The sequence below is a fragment of the Poecilia formosa genome, unplaced genomic scaffold (genome assembly GCF_000485575.1).
Source record: "Poecilia formosa unplaced genomic scaffold, Poecilia_formosa-5.1.2 Scaffold16, whole genome shotgun sequence".
Lineage (NCBI taxonomy): Eukaryota > Metazoa > Chordata > Actinopteri > Cyprinodontiformes > Poeciliidae > Poecilia > Poecilia formosa.
The window spans coordinates 2,856,351-2,882,623 of record NW_006799955.1 but is presented as its reverse complement, the minus strand read 5'-3'; the positions used below and the strand labels follow the sequence as shown (position 1 = coordinate 2,882,623).

Below are 26,273 nucleotides of genomic sequence, written 5' to 3'. Positions count from 1 at the left end.
CATTTACGTATTATTATTATTATTTATCTGCTTGGTGTTGAAACCGGGTGTCGTGCATTTAGCTTTGCTGCTTGCTTGTCATTGTGTCCGCTTTAATTAAAATGTCGTCCCGCTCATGTCGTTAATCCGGCCAGTGGACAAAATTTACAGGTTGCCTGGTGTTTTTGCTTTTCCCCTTTATTAAAATTCTTCATGATTTAAAAAAAATAGATTTAATAATGTCCTGCAGCCAGATTGCGGGGGTTTGTGCACACTGAAAGTGAACACACAAAGGTCCTCTTTTAAGTCAAAAGACCAAATGTATTTTTGCAAGACGATTTCGCTGTCCTCATGGGCAGAAATCCCAAATCGGGCGGGTTTTTATAAATACTTTTATTCACGGTTGAGTGAGTATGAATATGAACTTTGTTCATATGAGACTATGAACTAAGTTCATAGTCTTTGTAACACTAATTTGTTGTCTTTATTGACTAATTTCTTTGTTCAATAGTGAATGCTGAATGTTGCTAGAACTAGCATGTGCTAACTACTCACAGAGGTAATGTCACTGAATGCGAACAAACCTGTTCACTAGTGTGAAGTAAAGTCATCAGCACAACTCACTTTTAATATTGTACAACATAAATGTGCCATTTTAACATTTCAGACTTCCACCCTTTTGAAGAGGTTCCATAAAGTCTGCACAATAGTTGAAAATAAATGTCTGCTTGTCAAGAATGATGAGGCTCATTTAGCCTCTTATTTAGCAAGCTGAATCACAACATTTCACCATTTTTTGGGTTAAACCTTTAAAGCCTCTGCTCCAGCAACATAACGCTAGAATTTGGGTTGAAAGAATAATTTATTGCGCACCCTTAACAATCCAAATGACACAAACTAGTTTAAAGTATCTTTTCAATGTGCTGTCCAGTCTTCTATTTATCCAGCTGCTCTCTTAGCCCCATATTTAAACAGCCTGTTTTCATTACCAGGCCAATTTTAACTTGTGATTATTTTATTTTCGCTCATTGATCATTTCAGACAGTGTGAGGTAATACTGCTTGACACGGAGCCTGACCAGTCTTGATTGCTTGACCCTCTTGATTTGTGACGAGAAAAGTCATTACTCCAAACAAAGTTGCTCTCTGCCGTCATGTGACCTATTTTTTCTCTCCTCCTGACTACGCCGTGTAAAGTGTTTGTGGGGGTCAACATCCCACATCTTCTATGGGTTTTGATAATGTATGTTTACTGAGACGTGACCTCCTGGGCCTTGTAATGCATCAATGTGACACCCAACAGTAACGCCTGATTCCACCGCATGCTGTTTGAGGTTGACCTCTGACAAGAGCCGAACAGAAAGGGGGGAAAAAAATGGAACATCAATAGGACAATGTTTAGATTGTGTCACACTGCTGGGACGCTGTTCAGTATACATAGTCTGCTTGTATGTGCATCATCATGTGGTGTATATCACAAACGATTGCTGTACTTTTTTCTTCTTGCGTTTAAAGAAAGACATTGGATTTTAAAGCCGTGAAGCTTTCTTTGAAGTTTTATCACCATGCATTTTTTTTGTCCAAGTATTTGTTGCTGATTTCTTTTTTTTTCATTTTTTTTTTCATAATTTATAAAGAGAGGTGAATAATCACAGAACATGAATATTTCTGGTACTCTGGCGGTAAATTGTCTGCGGTAATCTATCTGGGGCAAAGTCCCTTCAGGTCCATCTTAATCAATTAGAATATCAATAAAATGTTTTTTTTATTTCAGTAATTCAATTTCTTTAGTAAAATTCATAGTATATCCATTAATTGCACACAGAGTGATGCATTGGTGTTATTTTTGGTAAGCCACCAAAAATCTTTGCTGAAGAAGAATGCTGTATACAAGCAAATTTATGAAAAGTTGAGTGGAAGAAAAAAAGGTGTACAATGTATATGATAATTTTTAAATCCTTCTTTGTTGGTCCTCTGCTATGCTCAATTTTTCTCAGCTTTAAAATTATGGTCTCCAGCTGTATAGCAGGAAGCCGTAATTATCAAAATGAACACAAATAAATTCTGGAAATGCTTCTCTGCTTTACTCATTTTTTGAGATGCACCTCTGACTGGGCAAATGATTTTCTAGCATCAAAATTTCATTAGTTAATCAATAGATACTTGAATTGTAGCTTTTTATTTACGTTTAAAGATGACATTTAGTGTTCTCACGTAAAGACTCATTTTTTTTCCAAGGATGACAAATGATGGGGAGGGGGGGGAAACCTGTTCCAAGGTAATTTTGAGCAGGCAATAAAAATGTACAGTGAAGCTGTCCCAAGGTTCATAGTTCTTCACATGCTCATCTCTCACATGTGTATTGGAGGCCACTTGACTTAAATTTATACTGATCTTTTATTTATACCTAGAAAAAATGGCAGATAAGATACATAAGTGTTCTTGATACTGTGTTTTGTCATATCTAGCCACCAAAGATTGAAATCCTGCGAAACAATTTTCTGAAGAAATGAAGGAGCGTGGCCTCCTGAACCCCGGAGGAAAATAACCCTGCGGTGCGAGGCGGAATATGAAACAGAGGCGCCAGAATAAGTAAAATAGACAAGTGCACCAGGCTTGTCACTTTTCCATTTGCTGCCCCCGAGTGAGAGCAACTTGAAATTCTCCTCATCTCAGATAAGACCTTCATCGTTATGCTCTATCTACTGTACTGAATACGAAAAAAGTACCACATCAGGCAGAGTAATAAGGAAGGGAGCTGTGCAAAAAAGCTTTTGTTTCTGTCAGTCATGAAGCCAAATGCAACAAAAAAACAAAGTCATAAGTGTACAGCAGAAGCCATCTTGGAGCGAGACAATGCTGAGATGAGTGTCACAGAAGTAGTTAACATGGGTGTGATATTAGACATCGCCACTGGATCTTGACAACAGCATCATTACACAGTAATAAGAGCACAATCTCCTTCGGAGAAGCATTAAAATCAAATTAGATTATACAAGCGCTTGGCTTGATGAGCTGCGAGGGCTGATGGTTCCCAAGCTGTGGTTCTCTGGTTATTACTCTAAAGCTCTTTGGGTGCCTGGGCATGAATTGCCACTTGACAGAGCTTTTCACTAAAGGTCATCACTTACCAAGAAATCTGATTTTTAAAAAGATTTAAGTCAGTGGAAACCTAAACACTGACTTAGGTCAGTGTTTAGGTTGATGAAAATGGGTTTCATTTTTTCCCCCCCCTCAGTTGTATCTGTCAAATGTCACTGCCTGCGGCCAAATGCATGATCCTATCTATAAAACTGTGTGTTGCATTTAGACCAAAGTGACATTCAGGGATCAGAGAGCATTGTCATTCTCTGTCCTACCCTGTACTCATTATACCACTGAGTTATGACATGTTTGAGAACCGTAACGCCTCAGCGGATACATCTGTAAACTAAACAAAATGCTAAAACACTTAGAAAACTTGAAGAAAGCAAATAAGCAGAGTTACTATTAAAACTTTAACCTTAAAACAGCTGTAATTCAACCAATAAAACGTCGTATTTGACTCAAAATATTTGAAGACAAATTATGTAAGTTTAAAAGCTAAACTAATTCTAATAAGTTAAAGCCTACACTTTCGAAAGTGTATTAACTCAACATAATTGGTTAATTTCTTATTGATTTTAAAAACTTTGCTTCTCCAAAGGCTGAATGTAATCAAATAGCCTAAACCAACTAGCCTGTGATAGCCTAGGCTTACCGACAGTATTAAACAAAGCAGATAATATTAGTCAGAAAATTTTGTTAATTAACTGGAAGTAAAAAAAAAAAAAAATGCTAAAAAACTGTTTGAACATCTGAGTAAGAGCAGATACTTTCACTGACAACAGCTCCGTAGGGAGAAGCAGCTCAGCTTACTAGCAAGGATGTCCTTAGCATTACTGCGGTCGCAAAGCTAGCTAAAGCTGCTTATCTTTTAAAAACTATTCTAAAGCCCAGTAGATGCTGCACATCAGTAATTTGTTACAAAAGTTACAGATGTTAATAAACTTCTTATTGTCAGAGAAAAGGGAGAGGAGGAAGTAAAAAAAGACAATGGCCGAAACACTCTTGTCTAGGCAAAAGAAGAAAAAATAAATACATATAAAAATAATGACAGTTTTAAACTTAAGTAAGTTTAAACTCTAACATTTAGCACACTTGAAAACTAGTTTTTTGTTGTGTATCTTATTTAAATTAGTTTATTTAAGTCTGAGTCCAGCACAGTCCCTAATGCCAAAATGAAGTCATTATTAAATGTTGCACTTAGAAACTAATAGGGTTGACTGAAGTATCTATATCTATATTGTTAAATATTTACAAATATTTAACACCTTCCAAAGCTCAACCTCTAGTAGGTGCTACTATTGGTATATTTATGTCAAAATTCAACACAATAAGTGGGTTTTATTTTGGTTGTTTGCAAGATAATTACTTTACACTCACCCCACTGATAAACTTATTAATAAACCTTCAGGGGGTGATATGCACTGGCATTCAATAACATAAAAGTACATCTAAATTCCTAAGCTCTATTATGTGATGAATAATAACTCAATTATAAAGCACAATAAACTATAAATTTATCTCCACTTGCTTCATGTTGCCTGTATTTGAGAAATGACACTCAAAAGGACACTAAAAACTGCAAAGAGAGGGGAAGAAGCAGAAGGCTAAAACGGCAAACTGCTTCCACCACCTCATGTGGAAATCATACAAAGCATCCTGCAGGCAGCAGGGTTCATTTTATAGCTTCATCTATTACCACACTGTCATTGTTAATTGTCTTCTTTTTACCTCTGCAGGATTCTCCAAATTGGTCCTATCGAATGTGACAGGAGGAAGAGCATTAAGCATCTGACAAGATGATATCTAAGTTCAATTTCCTACTCCTCACCTGATTTATACCTGCAGCAGATCATTTTCTTTTCTGTCATAAAGACCTCTATAAATCAGTGGTGCTTATGGAAGCACTAGAGAACAAGGTCCCTGGATTTGTATCCCTTGTGTTTGCTATTAGGAAGCCATTACAGCCACATTTTCCTCCTTCAAACTAAAATGATCAAATCTAATACGGGCAAGATTAGAGAGATAAAGAGAGAAAATGCTGTAGGATCTGTTCTGCACAGCCCCCTATCTAAACAATATGCTCTAAACCCAATAAAGCAGAGCTTTTTTTTTTCCGCTGGTGACACCATTATCCATCTGTTTGGACAAAATTGCTGTATCATGGTATAAATCTGCGATACAAGTGACATATCCTCTAAAATAAAAGGGAACATTAACTGCTCTATCTTCTAGAGGCCACGGGACTAGCTGGCTATAAGCTCAGTCAAGTGTGATGGCAGTTATACTGTGTTTTACTAGACTGCAGACAATTATACTTTGGTCCTCTCCCCTAAGAAGACAAACTGCCGTGGCTTCAAGTGAAATGATTTCAAATAGATTTTCCAAAATGTCTGTCGCCAGATTGCTTCCATACATTATTTCACTTAAATGGAGAGAAAAAAAGAGGGAGCAAATCCACAAATCAATCACAACAGCCCACTTTACCAGATGGAAAGACAAGAGATTGGAGTGTGTGTGTGTTTGGAAGTGTGTGCATGTGTGTTTTGTAGACCTACAGAGAGGGACACTTATAGGATGAGCCCAGTCTTGTCTTGTCTCACTCATCCAGAAGTATAAGACAAGAGTGAGTGGGAGCTCTTTGTCAACTTTTACAAACAGTTATTTAAAATACCAATAAGTATAAATAAAAGTGTAATGTAATTATGGCTAATGAATGATAGGGGATTTATTTGTCTCTAAGTCAAATTTTCTATAGCAAAATAATATATTCGTTACCGTTACAATTATGAATTAAAACTAAATGCATTCATTTTTTCCAGAAAAAGAAATGTTTTAGCTGGTGGTCAGGTTTTACACTTATAGACTGTCCCACTTAAATACTCTATAATGTTGCACCGTATTTAAAGTTGTGTGTTGTAAAGGTAGACAGCGTATAAGAATGAGTGCAAATACACAAGGCTTCAAAAGAAAACAGCATGGATTGAAAGAGGCAGGTTTTCATTTTGGCAATATGAATTAAGAATGCTTTAAATATTTGGAAACAAGGAGATATGCAGGTGGGGTTTTAAGTAGGGGAGGCAAAGTTACATTACAACAGTTGAGAAAATGTTCTACAAGTGTATTTAAAATATCTGCAGTTCTTTGTAATATAATTGACATAAAATGTGAATGACAAAAAAAAGCACAGAAGTTTAATCTATATTTTCAAAAAGCATGGGGTCCCTATTTATTTCTTGCATGTTTTCACAAAGAGTTCTCAAAGAATGAAATGATGCACACTGTTTAACCTGAGGGTAAAAATACAAGGTAGTTTTCAGACACACAACTTCAGTTTGAACTCACCAAATAGTTCAGCATTCACATTTTTAGACGCATTGATTATTCTGTGAGGAATCTAAAAGAGGAAAGTTTCAGAACTTTTGTTGCACCATTTCAGATCAGCTGAAGGTTTTTGACTGTGTTTTTTATTTTTTTTTTTACTTTCTGAGACTAAAGTACAGTTCTGTCCATAGGAATGAGCAAGAGGTCCAGCAAGCTGTTGTGAGAAACTTGTGAAAGAATGCAGAAGACACGTTTGACCCATGTCTTGCAATTTAAAAGGCAATACCACCAAATGTAAGTATATATGTATATTTTTTTTACTTACTTTTAAGTATAAAAAATTCTCTACTAATTTATCTTGCATTTGAAATTTAGCAATTAGAAATAATTGTTATCACTGCCATACAAAATGTAAAGTGGAGTCTGATTTTAAGTCATAGTGAGGAAGAAAGGCTATGGCTTCTTTTATACTGGCGTATGTAAACATTTGGCTTAAACTTTAAGTTATGTATCCACAAGAAGTCACCATAAACTTATTTAAGGGATATGCAGAATAAAATTCTGTTGTATAAAGAAGCAGTGCTACATATTAAGACACTACTGCGATTCAGCATTAAAGTCATGTACATTTATTACATTTACTCAGAATGGCTCACACAGCCATGCATGACTCAATCCATCTCTGCTCCATGCAGATAGAGCTGGTGTGAGATGAATACATGTGTATTTAAAAATATGCCACAAATGGGCAAAAATTGTGCTGAAATGGAAACAATAGATAAATTAAATTGCTGGTTCACTGATTTTCATTTTCTAAATGAAAGAATTACTGCTTCTCGCGGTTCTTTATCATCATTTTGGACTTTATTCATGTTTCTTTCATAATGTGATTGTTTCATTTTAGCTTCTGGAGGCGGATGAAACAATAATCTACTTTAATTTTAACCAATCTTGATTTGACCAATGATTACTGCAAAGATGCTACGATTGAAATGAGGCTTGAAAAGAAGAACTAGAGACAGCACAATTATAGTGATATGAAGATGCAACACTTTGTATAAATTAGACCAAACTGCGGCGGTGGCATAAATGTCAGTTGGTTTGTATATGAAGATTTATAGCATAATTCAAGAAATCTACAAATAATCATTAACAGCATAAGAAAGAGAGTCGTCTATAACAATGAACATGACAGGACACTGTTTACTTTGAATGGATATTAAATAATTCTAATTAAAGGTAGCCACACTTTGACTTATTTAAGCTTCCCCACTCTTTATAATCTTCTCATCCCATCATCTACGTAATCTAAACTGAAAAGAAAATTTATTTTTCCTCAATGATCGTGTGTCTTCTTGCCGTAAGCTTCTACCTTTTTGTGACCTTAGGCAGGACAGCTGAAACTAATATTCCCACTTAACTCATGTAAAGCACTTTGAATTGCCTTGTTGCTGAAAATATGCTATATAAATAAAATTACCTTACCTTACCTTAATATGATCAAGAAAGTATCTGTCTGCTTTTTCACATGATTTATATCTTGAAATGATCACCGCATCCATAACTCAACAAATCAAACCAGCCAAAAAAAATAAATAAAAAAAATCTCAGGATAAAAGTAACTTTATTGATCAGTTGTAGGTTTTTAAAGTTTTAAATAGTATCAGCTTACTTAAAATTTTAGGGAGAAATATTGCATTTAATTCTAAATGCTGGATACGTTAACTTAGTTGAACAAATATATGTTAGTTTGATTGGCCATTCTAAACTGTGCTTAGCTGTTTTGTATCTCTGTTTTTTCCCATGTGATGGATGGTGACCTGTAATGGCGCACCCCACACCTCTCCCTCATTGTCCACTGGAGAAATGCACCAATCTCTGTGAGACCCAGTGAGGATGAAATGGGTGCAGAAGATGGTTGAATCCATCTGTGTTCTGTATCTACAGTATGCAATTAATATTACCGATATAAAGTACTTAAACTTTGAATATCTGCTTAGATTGCGAGTAAACACAAAATTGTTACTCACAATTAGTTATTTTAATTCCAAATTGAATAAAATAACAAACATGACCGTTTTTATAATATTTTTTAAAGAAAAGAAAGTCAGGCTGCTGTCATGTGTATTTTTTTTGCACTCTTACACATCTAGTCTATAACTGCCCATAAAAGGTATTTATACATCAATTAATTATGCAATAATCATTAGATGAATCAATAAAGTAGGTCAGAGTGCATCAGATTGAGCTGATTTGACCATTCAGCATGCTGAGGTGAATAGATCATCAGTGCAAACGGAGTATCTGCATAGTGTAACATGAGAGATTAAGTTAGGGCTGAAGGTTATGGAGGTAACATTTGAGAAACGTGTACATTAGTTTCTTTGTGGTATGTGGTGGTGTCTCAAGCTGGGAATCTCCCATGGTGTGAATTTTAAACATGTCAAAAAACGTGTAGCAATCTGTCTAACCTGTTGATTGTGTATGCCTCAGTGTCAAATACTTTAATGTGATTCTTGAGCCTTGTTTACTACTTATATTCTTACACTAATGAAACTTAAAGCAGATGCACAATAGTGAGAAAGGGAACTAATAAAAGACATTGATACTATGAATTGATCAAAATGGTAATATTTGTAGAGCTGTTGATGACATTATGTTGAAAAATCTTTATGCAGTTCATACAAAACTAACTCTTGAGTTTATCATGAAATATTTAGCTTCTGAAAGTGAGATTATCTGGAATATCTTTTCTTTTTATCTAAATGAGCAACCAGTTGACATTTGCTAGTTTCTTGCAGCTTTCCTCTTTTGAAAAACTTTATCAAACTTCAGACAGATTTTCAAGTATAAACAGCCTGTCAATCATACGCATGTATGCTCTTTGAATAAATCACTCCCTAATCTCCTTTGTTTTAAGCCTGTCAAAGGTGGAATTACTGGCATGCTTCAGATCATTGTCCTGCTAATCCGAGAACTCTTAGTCTTAAGTTCATAAACCAGTGGATAAACATTTGTCTTAATGACTCTTGGGAAGATTCACTACAGTTTCGTGTTTTGCCTTGTTGTGGTTAGAAGCTCTTAATCTGGTTTACGAAAGTTCCAAAGCCCAAGGGTAAAATCCAAAGGTACAATTTGTTAGTTCTCCAAAACAAATATGGGTAGCAACAGTTGATTCATTGTTTAACACGGGGCAAAAACATTTTAACATAGGATCAGATTGATTTCGATAGCTTTGTAAGTTAATAATTAAATCATAATTTGAAAACCTTTTGTATTCAATCATTCTACCTTTTCCTGAAAGAAGTTGTTTGATGTAATCTAGGAATCTATGAAAAACATGGTGGTTTAATCCAGGAAAGAGACCAGCAGCTGGCCTGAGAATGTCCTTCCCGCCTGAACGGGTGTTGGTTGAGATATTTCCTGTCGGCATTGTCAGTCGCAGGAACACCTGCTTAGGTCCAAATTTGGTTCCCAATCAGAGGTGGCCAGTGCTGATGCACCAAATGGGTTCTCCTTTTAAGTTTTCAAATCTTACATTTAAATTTAAGTCGGGTATTTTGGAATCTTAATTAACAGCATTGTGTAATTCTTTTGATTTTGGATTATTTGTGAGGTAACCTGGTGTACATTTTTACATTAAACTGAATCAAAATTAACAGTTTATAACAGCTGCATGCAGTTTCTCTGAACTTATTTGTCACTTTAAAAATATGTATTAACGAGATTCCCCAGTAAATAATGACAACTATCCAATGTCCAATCTTGGTGGGGTCATTAGCCTGTTGGCACCTATTGCTGTGACTGTGCACCAGATAGGACTTTACAGGGATATCCCCTGTTGCCAAATGTAATTAATTGCTTTACAGTGTTTGAGGCCATAATGCTCATCAGTTATTAATTAGAAATTCATCTCGCTGAATAAATAATGTTGATGATTGATGATGAAACTTGTAATTAGGTTCTTGGAGTAATACTCAAGGGAGAAAGCCTTTACACTTCAATCCAGACTATTAAATACCACTCATTTACGTAGCACCCAGTGTACATCGCCTTAAAGCTGGGATGCGGAAAAATCTGGATACAGAAAGCAGGAACACAAACTAACAGTTTTGATCAGAGGTTTAAATTCTGTTATTGTGATCTTATATATATTTTTTTTAAAAATCTCAGAGAAAAGGAGATGGATAGTGTGACAGATTTTGCTGTTGCTGAGTTGTGTCCCTTTCAGACAAATACTGTTGGTGAGTTCTTCCAGGCACCATGTAGTCTTCTAAATGATGTGAGAGCAGTGCGAAAACTAAATCCAGCTAAGGTTTGCTATTGATTTTATATGGAAGATTCAACCAGCCTTTTTTGATGTATTTTCTCACTCAGTCCCTGTGGAGATTCCTGGAAAATAAACCATTCCACATACACCGATTAGGGCTTATTTATCTAAGCCATTAATGCTATATGTGTTGTTTGCTTTTTTTTTTTTTCCCATCACAAAGCAATATAAGGAATAATGATCAACTTTTGAGGATCTTTTGGTTTTTTTTTTTTTTTTTTTCCCATCACAAAGCAATATAAGGAATAATGATCAACTTTTGAGGATCTTTTGGTTATATTCCTAATTTATGCCAATTAACATGGCAATAGAGAGGGAGATTTACCATGACAACCCTCAGCAAAAAGACTGACGGATGAAACCGTTGCTTTATGTTGTGTACCTTCATCATGGAGGAGAGCTATCCACCTGGTTTTATGGATGAGAGTGAGCAGCTCCAGTTTTCTGCTCCCCCACCTCTTCCCTACACCAGAATCTGCTCTATTAGCAATTTATAATGGAGATCAAGAAGAAGTCAGTGCAGAATGAAGTCAACTGTCTGCACCCGTTCCTAATTGGCTTTATGTTTTCCTCCTGATAAATGACTCACAGCTACAATGGATTCCTGTGGATTTTATTGCCCTAATAGGACTCGGTAACTGGATTTACTAACAGATAGTGGGTCAAAAAGGACATTGAGAGCAAAAATGTTAATTAATATCAATAATGGCAAATTATTAGTTTGACAGAAGGATCCAAGCTAGCCGTGTGCTCTAATGACTCTAAGCTAACTTGAAGGGAAACACTGGCGAATTAGCATAACTGTGTACGCGCACTCCATAGAGGTGCCCAGCAAACATCTGTTATGTTAGAAATTCAAATAGAATTCCTATTAGTAACCCTAGCTGTGGTTGTATAATCAGTCATTCTTCTCTGGCCATTTTGGAGGCGCTAACAATGCCCCTGTGACTGGTGGAGCTCCTCCCTTTGGGCTTTCCAATCAAATTTGGCCCCATGTGGACCCGGTCCTAACAACAGACGCGGCGATGTGGCCTTGCCAGGGGAGCTTTGTGCTCTGACAGGAGCTCAATCTATCCAGCCATGACACGTGTAAAAGAAAGGCATGTTGTTTATTTGAATAAAGCCGATACAAGTTACAATACTACTGCTACAATACTTTCTTTGTGACCTATGTGTTTTCTTTTTATACATGCAAATCGTAATTGGAATTTGAAATGTTAGCAAGCACCACTTATGCAATGACTTCTACTTTAATACTGAATAAATACATAGCTTGCAAGAAGTTGGCACGCAGAAGTTTATTAATTCATAGCGAGACCATCTGCAGACAGCTTCTTTTGGATATTGAGAACAGAATATATTCTGCTTGGAATTGATTTTCTATTTGGAGAAAATAATGTTTGTTCTCTCCACCTTATGGGAATAACAGCAAACGCTGTATAGATGCTAGTGGGCATTCTGGTTGAAATGCTTTCTTTGTAATCAATGGCTGCTGTTATGCAGAATAAATGCACCAAAAGACAAAAAAAGATCCAGCATTCATTCTTTATATCGGTTATACAGCGACTGGAAATAAAATGGAATCCAGTTATAGGGGTTATTGAGTTCCCTCGTCGATCTGCTGGGTTGGGCTTAATTTTCTACACTGACACCGTTATTAGGGAAAATGATTGGATAACGAAGGCTGGACATTTTTATGGGTCTTCCTTTCAGCTTCCTTGCTTATAACAAGACGTTTCAGCCGAACTGTTACAGTTGTGAAGAATTTGAAAACATGCAATGCGTAAATCAAAGTTTCTCTTCTTTGTCCTATTTAATGCAGCTAAGTGATGAAAAACGTATCACTGCATGGTTTGGCTTTGTTTTTTTTTTTGTTTTTGTTTTTTTGTTTTTTTTTTAAACAAGCGAAACTTCTCAAATTAAATCACCATGACAAGTTGCAGAGTAAAATCAGGTTTTATGCAGTGACTTTAGTTTTCGAAGCATCTCTTGTTTTTACATCGTCTTCCTAAGATGCTTGTTTTTTGAAGCTCAGTATAAACTTATCTTCATGTTTGTTTCACACTTCTTCTATTTGTCTTACATTATATTAACTGATCAGTTATTTTCCAAATTTTTTGTGCAATGCCACTTATTATGATTAGTGTGACCATTAATTTTTTTTTTCTCTTTAGCATAAAACTAACATTTAAATCAGGATTCTTGACTATTGTTTTTATAATTTTATTTATTAAACAATATGATGTAGTTTGGTGTGATGTCACCAACTATCACAATGTCTTTGTTTTCTTACCATTTTTATTTATCCTCTAAATTAAAACTCAAATTCCAGCACAAAAATACAAAAACAGTGTGACTGGTCTTTTTTTTTTCAGGCAAAAAAGTGACAATTGACTGGAAGACAAAACTTTTGTAAAACGTCTCTAGCAATGTTGTTACTAAAATATTAGGTTTAAACCTAATGATACTAATTGAAAAGAAAAAAAAATAGATATAATTTTACAACTTACTGAGCACTGGTAGTTATTGATATGGATAAATTATGGATAATTCAGCTCTCCACTTACTGTGTCCTCCTTCTAGCAGGAGGTCATAGCAGTCAAAAACAAGAAAACTTCCCTGTACATGGGACCCCAAAGTACTTTTATAATACTTGTTTTAATCTCCGGATAATCGGGAGTCAGTTCACTCTGCTGCAGTGAAGCACAGAAAAAACACTGTGCTTCAAAAAAAGGATATTTTACAATATTTTAAATCTGGACTGCATTTGATTATCTTTATTTAAATGTCTATTATAGCACCTATTTTAACACTAATAACTTATTTAATTCCTCTTGGGATCAAAATATGTATTTTTGTATTACACTTAGAAAAGACTCTTTAAAACACAGTTTAAGTTTATGAACCCTTATTCTGTTTGTGAAAACAAATAAATAGAAATCACTTTCAAATGTTTTTTAAGTTTTAAGATCATCTTGGATACACACATCGGAAAATCAATTCATAGAGAACATTCCCCTGAAAAAAAAAAGCAGTTATTTTCAATTCTATATGACCATCTCTCATCTAAGTGACACATGTAACCATTTACTTATTCATTTAAATTCCTTATTGAATTTAAGCACAAGAGGCATACCTATAAACTTCATCTCCCATTTCTTTTTATTACTATTTATCTTATTTTATTATTATGCTCCTTTATTCTGTCTCCATAATATTCCACAAAGCAAGAAAATAGGAACTTAGAGGGAAAATAAAATAATTTTCTGTTTGTTGTCCATAATCTTTTAGTTGTGCGATATACATTTTTAGATAAGTGTAATATGGGACATTATTTTTATATTTATTGCCTCTACTGCTATTTTTTTGTGTTTTTCTATATTTTTTATGAAAAAAAAAATCTAGAAATCAAGGAATGAGTAAATATATCTTATATTTCCAGGGACATTCCCATCAAAGTTTAAATTCCCAGCTTGCTTGGGAACAGTTTGCATCATGTACGGTGCTCAGTTCAATGTCACCGCATTAAGAGTTTAAGGTAATGTTACCCCTCGCGATCTACATTACAGTAAGAGACTCCTGTCATGACTTACAACACAGTGTGACCTTCTCTGTTATAATGTGAGCAAGCATTTCCCTCCAGTGTAATGTCATGTTTGATCAGAGGAGCTACTAGTGTCCTGATCTGAGCGGTGCACAGCAGGAGCTGAGCGAGTCAAACGGACGACCAGAGGTTCCCCTTAAGGGCAAAAACTGGTGTCGTCTGCAGATTCTTCCCCCTGCTGTAGTTGCCCTTGTGGGACAACGTAGCGTGTTTCGAAGGATTTCTTCTTGATTGAATATTTTTTATTATGCGGGTGTGGCTTGAGCTTGTTTTCAAATTAATACGTGAATCCTGAATTAATATGAGTTTGTTAATAAAACAACAACATATGTTTCGTGCACAGTGCTGCATCCAACAGATTTGGGTACAGTATACATGACTGGGTGACTCCACGGTTTCATATATGAGAGAGCTCCGGCTTTACGCTCCTCTCCATCCCGCGGCCTCCCGTGTATAAATTTAGCTGATGGGTTTTGTTTCTCTTTCTTAATTCATTGCAGTCGGATTCCTCTTTGATGCAGTTCTGTTGTCCCCCAAACAATTGAAGTGGAGACAATGGAGGCATAATGATAGATCCGTGTACTCACCATCTGTAAGAGCAGCTGCTCCCTTGCATCTGCACAATATGCTGGAGCGGGGAGCCTCAGTAATCTGCATAATAAGGAGAGGGCTTATCTCAGTCTAGTTAATAATCACAAGCAATCGATGCACTTCATTCCCTCACTCCTGCCTGGCGCAGATAGCAGCAAAGTTTTGACATGTTTGCAGCGCCATCAAGAGAGGCAGGGTCACGCGGTAATGCCGAGCTGCTGATTTTGCCTGAAGCTACAGATTTAGTCTGCACTCAGTTTCATCTTTTCATGAATACCATAATTACAGCAGGACGTTCTGAGTTATCATGCTGCTTCTCCTCCTCCTGTTTCCTTATAGATGTTATAGCCTCTGGACCTAACATCAGATCTGGATACACAACCCTGAGTCTGTGATAAACACATAGCTTTTGCAGAGTTGAAAACAATTTCTTCTTATAAGCAATCCTCTCACACTGCACAATTGTCCTTGTGAAGCACAGCAAAAATGCATTACAAATTTACCTTCCTGTCTGAGATGGCTTCCTATACATTACACTACCTCCGTGGAAGTGTATGTAACACAACTAAAGTTGCTTTGTATATATCAAATTCCAGCTCAAGGAAATATTTAGATCTACATTTCCAATGTATTTTTTATATTTATTTATTTTTCCTAAAATTGAATTTCATTTCCTTGCATCTTTTTTTTGCAAGAGCCAAAACGCTGTTACTGAGCTAGCGGCAGCAAAATTATGGCTGCAAGCTAAACAAGAAGCTAAAATTGTAAGTATTTTTAGTCAATGTGTAATGGAACACAATCTATTCATTCAGTGTGTTTTTGTGTGTTGCCCATACATGACTCAGAACCTGCCTCTGTTTAAATGAATTAATGCCTCCAGTTTGTTATTAATTCTTAAACAAACCCTGTTTCATTATACTCGGTAATGACACCTAAGCTGACAGTAAATTGACGAAACAGAAAGAATGCATTATTATTGATCAAGAAAGGCTCCCTTTGGTGTTATGTGGGTAAATATGTTCAGACATGCTCATTAAGTTGTCTTATAATTCTCTACCTTGTAAAAGAAGCAGAAAATGCCAATTGTAAAAATGTAAATGACTTCCACCACATATATGCATATTTGAGTACAGAGAAATCATTGGATTTATTTTTTTTTCCAGCCACTGCATCTTCTTTGTTTACTGAATAGCTACACAAATAAACCACTTGCTGATGTCACAGCATGTGAGTGAGTGTTTTTTTTTTTCCTTATAGGGGAAGCATTTACAACAAACCTGTGCATTAAAAAAGTACCAACATCTTCCTGTGGTTTCTGAGCCTCCTAATTAAGCATGCATGATGTTTCTCTCCCAGCTGCTCGGCTGCTGAGATGCAGGAGGCAGGTGTATTGAGCCCCCCAGTGAGGCCTGGAGAATGAGAGTGGTATTACGCAGGAGTACAGGTGTGACATGTTTGGAGGAGTCCAGGTGCTTATTGAGTTATCAGAAGCAGCCACCGCACGTCTGATTTATCATCTGGGGGTTGGCGATGTCGTATCTGAGTGATAATACATCAGACAACTGAATAAAATGTAAAAAGAAAAAAAAATAAAATAAATAAAACAATACATCTGTTGGACACGTTATAGCACCTGAGAATGTGGAAAAAAAATGGCATTGCATTTTAATTTGCGACTGGATTTTTGTCAATGTTTTGGCTGCGAATGAATGAAATCATTGAAAACACGTTAAAATCAGTTAGAAGATGTTTGGAATCTCATCAACAAGCTCTTTGACATAAACACATCTGCTTACCTTTCCATTCTTGAGAGCGCTGCGCCCGGAATGAGCCAGCCCGCCTCCATGAGCACATAAAAATGTACCCAAATTTATGAGGAAGTTTTTATCCCAGACTCAGACACCATCTGATAAACAAGCACTCTTAGCTTGAGGCTAAATAATACTCTTTGAGGTCCTGATTTACAATGCTGTGAAGGATTCATTTGCTTCAGAGCTCTGGGGCTCACACACCTCTGTGATTGGTCATCCGTAAGCTCAAAAAATTTGTGCTTAGATCCAGAGCTTACAAGCTTAAATATTTCTAAATGGACAAACGCATAAATGATCATGGCCGCTTGCTCAGTGTTAATATATTAAAAGAAATGAGCTTTTTTCAGAAACGTAAAAGGCTTTTAGATTTAGCAAAATCTTCTCAAATTCCTTCTGATTGATGGTCCAACTAAGGCAGCATGCAGCTAATCTAATATTGCTTGTTTTTTTTAAGGGGGAAGTCATTGGGGTATTGGTCCACTACATGGCCTCCTAAGAGATCTGATTAAAGGGAAATCCCTCTCTGTTTTAGTCTCGCCTTCTCCATAATAAATAGGCTGCACACTGCAAATGGCGAAACTCATTTTACACCGCCGTGCCTGAAATAGAAAAGAAAGTTTGAAATATCTCTGCTCAAAAGCACTAATTGTATTCCAGCTCTTTTTCCACATTCCTATTTAATATCATGGAATTTTTTTTCTGAAAATGAAATTCGCCAAAAATGACTACTATAACTGATAAACACTAAGCTAAAATTAAACAATATTTAACTAAAAATAGTCACTAAAAACTAGCAAACACTCTAAAAACTAATTCAAACTAACTGAATTAGACAAACAAAAAGACGCAAGGAAATAAAGCCAAACTTTAATGTTTTTAGGTGCAAAATTTAACCAGATTTTGCACCAGTATTCAGCTTATAGTGACTATGAACTGAAATTCACCAAGAATGGACAGTTTTTGCTCCTTACCCCAAAACGTTGATTCTATGCACATTACCTTTGTCCTTTTAAAAATAAATAATATTTTTTTTCTCATTATGACAATATTATTTAATTTATAAAAGTAAAACCATAAAAACATTCCATAAAACATTTTTTATGGAATGCTTTTAAAGGATCATTCATCACCACAGTAATGCAATTTGCAAGAGATAAAAGATTAATTAACATAAGCAATACATTTGTAAGCTGTTTTCAGAAGAATAACAATTTATCCGTTTTTACACACGTTTCATCTCCAATTTTCTTGTTTCCAATTTTCTTGTAACTTAAGCATTTTATTACAATTCCTTAATTAAAAATATATTCATTTTCACCTCTTTTGAGTTTAAAATTTGATATATATATTCTTCTAAATAAAACTGAATACTTAAATTTTTGAAAAATACAGCTTCATGTAAACATGTCACAAAGGCCTTCGTGAATGAAAGCCACCTCGATAAGGATCTGAACCTTTATTGATCACGTTTGCTTAAATATCACATAGCTTAAATTGAAATCATACACCTTTCCAAAACCGTATTCATGCTTGCATCAAATGCGCCCCATTTAAACACAAGTGGCCAAGCAGAAACTATTACATTTTTGGCTTATTTGTTTCGTGCTTTGCAGCGTTGTTGTCAGTGCTCAGAGACATCTGTTTTAAACCACCGTGTTTATTCTGCGTTTATGGGGTTGTGAGAAGGTCGTGATATTGTTGGGTCATATTATAGTTAATTGGCCTAAGGATGTTTGATCACAGCTGCTGGGAAATTAAAGTGAGATTGAAAGCCCCTGATGTCTTGTAATTACTGTTTCATGTTGTGTAGTCTCACTCACCAGCAGCATCGCTCCCTGATAAATGGGCAGTAAAAGCAACAATAGACAAAGGAAAATTCAGAAGAGCCGAGGTAGATCCCTCCAACGTCAGAGCTTGACTCTGTCTGTTAAAAATGAACACTTTTTTTTTTTTTCATTATCTTTTGTGTCATGCATTTGTGACATCAGTAGAATTACATGGTTAAATCTTGTGTGACCACAAGCAAGTATGAGGACAATTAACTACACAATTATGGAAGCGTAAAAGCATGTTAGGCAAAGGAAATGTTCCGCCCAATGTGTTCAGGCTGCACTCCAAAGAGGAGGAGGAGCCGCATTGAAAACAAACCGCTGTCCCTGATATCAGCTGGTTAATCCGCTCCTTTTAGTGGCTTTATTGGCTCATTCAAGAGGGTCTGTTGACATTCCCCCTGCCCTGTTAAAAGGCGACTGCATCTCAAGTGAAATCTGGAGTGTTCTTTACACAGGCGGGGAGCCCCATGTGGCTCCTGCCTCCCAGTGGGCCTGTGATTTTCCTGCTTTAAGTGTCTACTGTCAACACTAATTTGTCCCTCTCCTCCTTCGCCCCCCTCCGGAGAGAGACACTCTCCTAAAGTTTTAATAAAAGATCAGCTATAACTCCCTGTTTTCTGAGGGTGAGACAACTGCGTTAAAAGCCACAGAGGCAATAAGATGCCAGGTAATGATTACAAGGTTTGAACAGAAGCAGTTACCGATACCACATACTGTTTTACACAGCTCACCCCATGTGTGTGCTATAACTAAAAGCTGCTGCCTTTATGGGGCTATTTTATGAATTGCAGGGATAGTCTAGAGATGTAGATGAGTCATGTAGTTCTTATCATAATAATAATAATAATAGAGCAGGAAATGGGGGGACTGCCTGGGCTGCAGCTGAAGGACCTAGCAAATTAGCTCAACTGTAACTTTAGCAATCATCTGCTACATGGAGTTACGTGGAAAACAGGAATGTCAGTCGTATTTGTTGTGCTATGGAAGTGAATACCCTCTCTTTATTACAAGTTAGTAGTACTGCAGGCACTGCAGCACAGCTAGCTGCTAGAGTAAATTAGAAAAGTACTTCTTAAAACTCCCATGAGCTTTTATTTTGTATGTATTGCTCTTTTGCTATGCTGTGAAGCTGTACAGAAGTTGCAGTTAGCACCGCAACACAGACAGCTGCAACATGAAGACAGAAAAGTAGAAGTTTAGACTGTTTTGACAACAAGGTTGAGATCTTACCCCTTTAGGCCTCTCTCAAATTGACATATCAGAGACATAATTCAGACATGTAATCTCAGCCTACATTGTTTGTCTTCATCACTTTAATAAGATAACATTGCTAAATCTGAATGTTCACTTCATGTTGGTGTTATTTCACATGCTAGCAATAGCACTACTTTACAGCTAACTGCCAGGGAAGGTTATAAAAGTAGCAGCTTCAAGTTTCCATATGCCATGATGACCTAATAAATTGTGGAATAGTGTGCGAGAAATAGACAAATACGTTTTTCACACAGGGTCAGGTCAGTTTCATAACCCTTTTTCCTTGAATAAAAAGAATACAATCGTAATCTGACAGCGTTTTGTAGTTACTCAGGGTATGTTTGATATCAAAATATGTTTGACGATCAGAAACAACATTTAAATGAGACAAAAAACCCAAAACAAATACCTTTTTACTCACTTTATTATAGACGTTACTAAAACGAATAGCAAAAGAGAACTAGAAGTGTATCACTGCAGTTGAAGTACCAATAGTTTATGTAAATATTGGCTTAAATAAACAGGAGTAAGGACTATTAATTATTTTCACAATGGAGATTGAAAAATATTGCTTTAGGAGTAGGAGATTGATTCAAACCTGATACCGACATCCTCATTGCGAATATTCAGTCTCACTATAAACTAGCATTAGCAATGCAGCACAGCTCGCTGCCACAGAAAACGAGAAAAGGGACGGCTCTTAGGTCGACTGCAAGAAGACATAGAATCTTTGCAGTAACTTTAACAGCAACAAAAACCTTGTTTTGTTTGGACAGTGATTCCTAAAATATTTTTCTTAGTTGCAGGCTGTTACATATGAGGAAAAAATAACATGACTGCCATTACCACTAATTTGTAATCCCTTCGGTGATTCTTTTATTCCTCATGTGGCAATCACTTGGACATATAGTCATTGTAGAGGGTATTTAATAGATTTTAGTACTGATGTTGCTGAGAATAATGCTTTACTAATGACATTTAACAACTATAACCAGTACGTTGATCTTTTGCCAGTGTTTGAGGGACAGTGAATCTGTAAGCAAACAGAACTAGGAACCCTGCAACAGAACTTAGTTGTCTAAATACTATTTTCCACGTGTTTGGAGTGAGTATGCATACTACATTCCTTTTTTGTCTGCATTTTCTCCGGACAAGCCTCTGCAGCAAAGGAAAAAAAGTTAATATTCTGTAAATAAAGTCTACAGATTACATATTACTTTGTTGTTTCAAGTCCACAAAATGTATAGTAATAATTTGTTCCATGTCATTTTTTTTAAATTGATTTTTTTTAAAATAACTTTATTATAAAGTTACGCTTTTATTTGTTGCTCAATATTTTCTCGTCTGCACATACTGAAAATGAGCTGTTGCCTGCTAGAATTCCTTAGTGTGATTCATTGCTGTTTCTTTCTTGAAGATTAATAAGAGCAACATGATTGCAAATAATAGATTCTGACATGTTTTGCTTGAATACCATTTCAAAGCCTGATAAAGTAATTTGCTCCATTTCATTTATTTGCACTTGATCTCTAAAGGAAAATCAATGGAAAAAAAGTAATTTCTCACCTGCCATTTAACCAAATTCCCATCAATGTGAATGATGGGTAGCGGGTAAGGCGGTCAGGAGACTTTCTTTTCAATTATCCCTGACTTGTTTACATAGTGTTTTGTTCACCGGCTTGACGTGAACATACAAATCTCGCATGGGTTCTGCGGCTGTAAAGGCAGCTTAATGCAATTTCACTTCAATGGTAGGCAAGAACCATGTAGAAAATTGTTCAATATCTCAGTCGAAGGCCAATTTTCGCTGCATTGTTTTGGTACACAGCGTATTGTAGTGATATGGTAATGTAATATGCATAATTCATACACCTAGTTCCCCCTTCTCATTTTTGATTCTGGGGTCCTGCCTGTTCATCTGCAGCTGAATTAATGCTACATTGTCCATTAGGTGGCCATAAGACAGGGCAATGCTATCGCATTGGGACTGAGCTGAAATTCCCTCGAGACGAATGGTATTCGTCATCTTTCCATTTTTGTATACGGGCTGTACAAGAATGGCTTTGCAAAATACTGCGTTTCTCATTTCGAGCGAGGTCTGATACCCTTTTAAACGGGGTTGAGATAATAATTCTGTCGTAAATGAAAATGTTTCCACATGTGGCTGTTTCTCGTAAACCGTCCAAATAAAGATTTTTCTGCTTTGCTTTGTGCAAACTGTGTTTTTAGCCTGCTCTTCCCTCAGCTGAATTAGTGGCTGGAGGAACACAAAGAAAGCGTTAGATGTGGCTTGTTATCCTCTCCAGGGTTCACTTAGAGAGCCCCCACACTGCTGTAGTTGTGACCTTCATAAGGCACCAGTCTCCCTGCTGGGAACACACACACACACACACACATCACAATGGGCACATCCACTCCACAGCCGGCACTCATTGGGTCATGATGGGGCTAAGCAGTCCCATTAAAGTATGCTCATCTTGGCTGGGATCACGTGCACAAAGCGTAGAGATGGACTCCAGCCAAGAGGTCTTGGGCCTGTGGTTTCCTCCTTTACAGTAACTGAAACATGCTAGCAGATACAAAAGAAAGTAAGGATGCAGGGAATTACCGCTCTATTTTATGTTTTATCTCTGTATATCTGTGTCAACTTTTCCTCTAGACACCATTTTTACGTTGCTTCAGACAGCGTTCAGAGTATTATAAATCCATTTTTGGACATGCAGTGGTCAGTTTAATGATCATTATTTGGCTCAGTTGGTAAAACAAGGGACTAAGGTGAATCAATGATCGATCTTACTACATGACTTGATTCATGGGTTGCGCTGTGATAAATGGCCATCTTACCCTCTGGGCAACTGTTGTGGAATAATATATTGTGAAGAAGTCCTGATAAGAATGTATTTTTATCTGTGACTTCAGTGTTTCATTAGTTGATCAGAAGCTTCTTGCGGCCTTTTGTATCTCCTATTGAAGAAAACCTGCTTTCTTATGCTATTATTCAACATTGTACATAATAGCAAATATTAGCTACTTTAATCAACATTTGTTGATTATGGGTTATGACAACTCAAGTCAGTCTTGTAGGTTAGCAATTAAAGCCGCAGCTGCTGTTATAAGCAAAATACGTTTATTACATTTTGCTGAAACTGTCCCCATGTCGTGTCAGTATGAGATAATTTGTGAACAAATCAAGCTCCTCTGCCTCTTCCCTGTGGTCCTACTGCCATCTGCAGAAATTCACTGTTCTGTCAGAAACAAGCAATCAGATCCAGGAGGAGGGTCTCAGCAAAATCTGCAGTGAAAAAGCATGGCCAAACATGCTGGAAGTTGTTTCTCCACCACTAGTGCAGAATTAAAAGTAATTAAAACTAATTCCAGGAAGAAGAGAATATTTCTTATGCTTCAAGAATTGACAGCAACTGAAAGAATCATCAAAAACCTGACACTTTGCTAAAATACTGAACATACATGTAATGGACAAGAAAATCCCAAAAAATTCTAATGAGCATTTTATGTGAAAAATTATCTAGATTAGTAGATGTTGAAATGGTTAGACTGAGTTGTTATGTTTGGTGGTTTTATGTTTATTTACATGTTTATTGAACAAATATTAAAGATTTGTTTTAGACATACTTAAGCCTGAGCCTAGAACTTTTTTGGACAAGATTCCTGTAGTTTGTATAAATCTCGACAAATTACACAGGTCTAACTCATAGTTATGAACTTTTAAAAATGTTATTTCTTACAGTATGACTAATCTGCAAGACAAACTTCTTTGTAATACATTATGAATGAGGAAGAACTCATTTAAAGTGGAGTTATTGACGATCAAAGATTTTAAAGTGATCAATAATTAGTTTCATAGTCAGATGGTCATTTGAACTTTGACTATTCCAAGAGGGAAGGCTACATGACAGAAGAAAAACTAAGATAAAGTTTCCGAGTCACCAGATCAATCCGTCATCTGTCAGAATCAGGTTGTTGACAGTAGGATAGTGGAGGAAACCCTACTTTTGGTTAGAGCCATGCTGTCTTTCACCTCACTTTTTGGAATTGGACTGGTTTCTACTGAAGTATTGTTCCCATCAACGACGGATCTCTTTCCAAATGGACAACTTGAACATAGCATACCATGCCATCTAGCAAATATTAAAATTAACTGGATACCAGCCAGTGTAATTCGTCCTTACTTTCACATGGTGAACCACAACTTCTTTGTTGCACTAGTTTTTTGAGAGCTTGGTTCTATGTCTTCAACCAAACAATCAAACTTGGATTTTTTTTGTTGTTTAACAGCAAGTTAACGTTGGAGGAAATATCACCAAATTTTGGCCACGACGATGCTATTTTACACATTATGTGTAAAAAAACAACAACAGTAGACTAACAAATTAGAAGATCTGGAAAATGTTTTTTCTCTCTCCTTTTTTTCAAAAACGAACTTATTTTTAGAAATCAACTCATGTATGCGTTTGATTTTTTTTTTTAATCATAATATCTAGCTGGCCATTTGAAGTGGGCAGGACAGCAAAAAAAAAAAAAAAAAAAACCCTCTGTAGATGAAAGGCCAGAATTAAGAGGTGTTTGTTACTACAACAATATGACAGTAAGAATAAGACATTTTAAATATATACTATTGAGCTGCTGCATTGTTGGCTGAATAAATCTTCTGAGATTGAAATATTAACTCTGCTAACTGCATATCCGGCAGTATGTTTTACCAATTTATTTTATTAGTCAAATGAGTTTAAAGTCCCCCCCTCACCAGCCCCCATCTCTGTGGTACGTAGCTTCAGTGCCAGCTTTGGTAAGACCATGGACATGTTCAATATCAAGTCAGGGATCTGTCTTTGATTCTGGCTGATGGGAGAGCGAGTTTCACCTAAAGGTACTGAAGCAAAGAAATAATGGTATACTACACTGCTTGCGAGGAGCAATCGGAGGAGGGGCGTTCACATTAAAAGTGTCTCTCTAGGTAGCTGACATGACGGGACTAGTCAGACGTAAATAATGACAGACGGAAACTATCATGAGGTCTGTGAAGCATCCTCGTGCTGCCATCATTTTCTGTCTAACCTTGCATTGCCAGCAGCTCACTGGCTCTGGAAATCATTTAGGAGGCAGACTAACGATGCTGCCAGACCCGAACACCCATTGCAGGGATTTGCATGACTTTGGGTCAGCTAAATAGGATTTGTACTTAAGCCATAAGTTATTTCCTTAAGTAACAACTTTACCTTGATTTGCACTAATTTGAAAACTCGTATAATTCACACACACTGCACATTCTAGTTTAATAACAGTCCATGCAGGTATGTTTGTTAAAACGACTGCTGATGAGGAACACAGGACTCATTTTTCTCTTTAAGTGCACGCGTCAGTTTTTGAGTGGGGGCAAAATGATGATGCAAGAGGACTTAAAGGTAATATCAATTCATTGAATGACCTCCAAGGGTTTGCTTTTTAATTATATTTTGTTCATTTGACACAAAGCTGCCTTACAACCTGTAAATGAAATTTACATCAGACTTCATGAAGGTTGCAATTGAGAAAGATGGACCTAATCTCACTATGTTTATTCCTGCACTGCAGCGAGAGAGATGAGCAAAGTCGTTTCACTTGGGTTTTTCTTCACATTCAACCAGCATTCATATAATTGCTTTGAGGCCATAATACCTTCACACTGATTTTATATTTCTGATTAGGTCATCTGTTGCTTTAACAAGTAATCAAATGGACATAATTCACAAAGTGGGTTTAAATGAGATATGTAGTGGTTAAGTGATATAAATAATTTCAATATTTCCATTCATTCATATTGTCCTTACTAACTGGATTCTTACTGGAGGACAATAACAATGTAAAACAGGAGCCCACTTTGCTACATACTGTAATTAAAATCATCTTTGGGGACATGTTTTGCTCTGCAGATTTGAAACTTAAAAAATGCCATAGTCTTGTATTTGCATAATATACAATAAGTCTCACTCAACAAATTTATTAGTCTGGAACCTCGGAAAGCCGTGGCAAAGCAACTTGGGTTTTATAATTGGCATCTTGTGGTTTCCTTTCCTGAGGAGAAAGAGGATTTCACATGCTTTTATAATAAATAGCATATTTAAGCACCCAGGAAATCACTGCAAGACATCTATCCTACATCGTTTCATTTATTCTGGTGTGTTTAATTAAAGCTAGGGAAACTGTGTGTCTGAACAGCGTCTAATGCCTAGGACTGGTTATTAGATATTAAATTGATGCATAATTCAGGCAATTAAGAAAGTAATCACACAAAGTAATGTAATGGAAGTTAATTATTACTGCATAAGCAAACAGTTCATCAATGCTAGTTAAGCGCTGCGACTGCATCCCTAATATGCTCACAGAGCACGGAAATTCCTCTCCCTCAATGTTTTGATATGCCGATTACACAAGCAAGAGGCAGATTAGTGACAACAGAAAGCAGGG

The 26,273-nt window shown here is 36.3% G+C and overlaps 1 long non-coding RNA gene across 3 annotated transcripts in view; it reads left to right on the top strand.

Annotated features, from left to right (window-relative positions):
- LOC103134312 (uncharacterized) overlaps positions 1–26,273 on the top strand; it is a 112,065-nt gene that overhangs the window by 1,136 nt on the left and 84,656 nt on the right. For all 3 annotated transcript variants that reach the window (XR_001661437.1, XR_001661439.1, XR_001661438.1), the window contains exon 2: positions 6,578–6,680. This is a non-coding gene — a long non-coding RNA (uncharacterized LOC103134312). The remainder of the gene's footprint in view (positions 1–6,577; positions 6,681–26,273) is intronic.